This window comes from Triticum aestivum, chromosome 7A, assembly GCF_018294505.1.
Source record: "Triticum aestivum cultivar Chinese Spring chromosome 7A, IWGSC CS RefSeq v2.1, whole genome shotgun sequence".
Lineage (NCBI taxonomy): Eukaryota > Viridiplantae > Streptophyta > Magnoliopsida > Poales > Poaceae > Triticum > Triticum aestivum.
This window is the reverse complement of record NC_057812.1, coordinates 616379628-616382108: the sequence shown is the minus strand read 5'-3', so window position 1 is coordinate 616382108 and position 2481 is coordinate 616379628. Positions and strand designations below refer to the sequence as shown.

Below are 2481 nucleotides of genomic sequence, written 5' to 3'. Positions count from 1 at the left end.
TCACGAGAGGGTAGAACACTTCCCATCGTTTTCTACACTGATATATTGATCAAAGCCTTCATCTCTTCCTGGAAAACTCAGTTGGAAATCTGGGAGCAGCGCATCCTTCCCAAGGTATTGCATAATTAGGCGCATGCTTGGCCTAGCACTGGATATTGAGTATGAGCATAGCAGGCCAAGCTTTAGTACTAACTCCACTTCCTCCGTTATATAATCTTCCAGCCTTGGGTCTACTGTTGCAAGGGTGGAATCGTGTTCCCATGTGTGGCGCACACAATCTTTTAGTAACAGCTGCTCACCGGAATAGCTCACTCCTATCGGATGCCTCCCGCAAGCAATCTCCAACATCAACACACCAAAAGCAAACACATCAGTCGCCTTGGATGCCCTCCCAAGCATGGCCAGCTCAGGAGCAATGTACCCTCATGTGCCGGCAATGTTTGTGATGTGGGCTCCTATTCCGTTTTCGTGGTTGTGCAACCTTGCAAGGCCGAAATCACCAAGTCTTGCATTCATTTCGCCGTCGAGGAGCACGTTGCTTGTCTTGATGTCTCGATGGATGACAACTTTCTCCCAATCCTCATGGAGGTAGAAGAGACCAGATGCGATGCCCTTGATAATGTTAAATCTGTAAACCCAATCTAGGTCTTGCCTATCTTGACCGTGCAAAAATTTATCAAGGCTACCATTCGGCATGTAATCATAAACTAGAAGTATCTCATTTCGGTGACGAGAATAACCGAGCAACTGGACAAGGTTGCGATGGCGGAGGTGACCAAGGATCATAATCTCGGATATGAACTCCTTCATCCCCTGCTTGGACTCTGGTGAAACTCGCTTGATCGCAACATTTTGTTTTCAGGTTTGTAGCATCCCTTTATACACCTTTCCAAATCCCCCCTCCCCTAGTAGCATTGCGTCACTGAAACCTTCTGTTGCACTGACTAGCTCTTTATATGTGAAAGATGGTGGACCAGCCTCGATTTCCCACTCAAAATTATTCCTTGCCTTCTTTCTAAGAGCATAAAGAACAACACAAATAACAAGAACAATCACTGTTGATATTGTGACAACCGGTACAATAATGGCCCTAGGGATATGCGAGCGAGTCTGTGGTTTCGGCCTAACATCTTCTATAACTTGAGACAAAGATGTGTAGTTCAATGGTTGAGCCTTCCCAGTTGTATTGAAACTCCAACCAATAATGTAGTGCCTAGACTTAAGGAGGCCGGTTGAAGATGAAAACCCAACATAGAATGAGTTGTTTGCCAACACGGATGTAAGATTGACAGTGCTTGATAGTAGTGGACGCTGAGGCTTATGCTCTAAATAAGGTGCTAAGCTGACACTAAGGTTGTGTGAGGTGCCATCATAATCCACCCGTACTTGCATTGGTTGACCACTAGCAAGCTTCAAGGGAGAGAACATACCATTTGATGCGTAGTAACCAGCTGTGTGGTTATTGATAGACACAATGCTGTTTACATCAATCCCAACGTGGTTGTCATCAATATCAGAAAATTGGGGATTCTTGATGGTATCAAGCTCAACAACAAATAGTTGATTTGTGCCATTACCACTGCTCTTCATGTTGGTTAGGCCCAAGTACGGACCCGGGTGGGCATCGAACACAAATTCCACCATGGATGAAAGTGCAAAGGCAAGCCCATGCGCACTCACCCCATCCTTGCTATCCGGAGGGATGATGAGGAACACAAAGGTTGTCGAGAAAGAGGTAATATAGCCAAACGAGTTCCTAGAGAAAGCCCGTCCACTCCTCTGGGATCGCTGTTGGTCAGCATAAGTGCTCCGCTTGTGATAGAAGCCACACCATCAAGCCGGAGCATGCCCAAAGGGATGCCATCACCGTATCTAAAACCATCTTTAGCAATGGCATAGGGCTTGAACATAGGGATGCTGAAGAGGAGAAAGAGCACGAGGAAGCGTGGCAACATAATGAAGCAAAACACCTTCCTCTCAGCTGTGATATCTTTGATGAAGCAAGTATGAAAGAACAAACATGGGAAGTATATAGTGCAGTCTCTCTCTCTCTCATGTCATACATAATACTAGGTCATACCTAATACGGAAGAAAATAAGGGCAAATTGGAAAAGAAAAAGAAAAAGAAGGTCCATTGAGCAGGTAGAACCAACCTATATTTTCTCACTAGAGCTCAGATCCTCGTATGGAAGCAATCTAGCTAACTATAAAAACATGCACCTCGTATGGAGTAATATATGCAACGTTGACTGACTTCCGAAACATAAGTCACACGGTGAAAAACATGACCTACTTTTAACGAGTCAAGTTCCGTTTTGTGGAAGCAGCTCCTCCTCGGGCGTACCTTGAGGGACGTCATGCTGCCATGGAATTACAATTCATCGTTGTTACCGTATGTCCATATCCAATGTTTGCAGCAACGTCAATGCGACAAGCACATACATCATACTGAAGAAAAAGTAGCCAAAATTTAAAACAAA

At 44.8% G+C, this 2481-nt stretch overlaps 1 pseudogene; it reads right to left on the bottom strand.

Annotated features, from left to right (window-relative positions):
• Positions 1-1590, bottom strand: LOC123153573 (L-type lectin-domain containing receptor kinase SIT2-like; annotated as a pseudogene).
• Between the last annotated feature and the right edge of the window lie 891 nt (positions 1591-2481).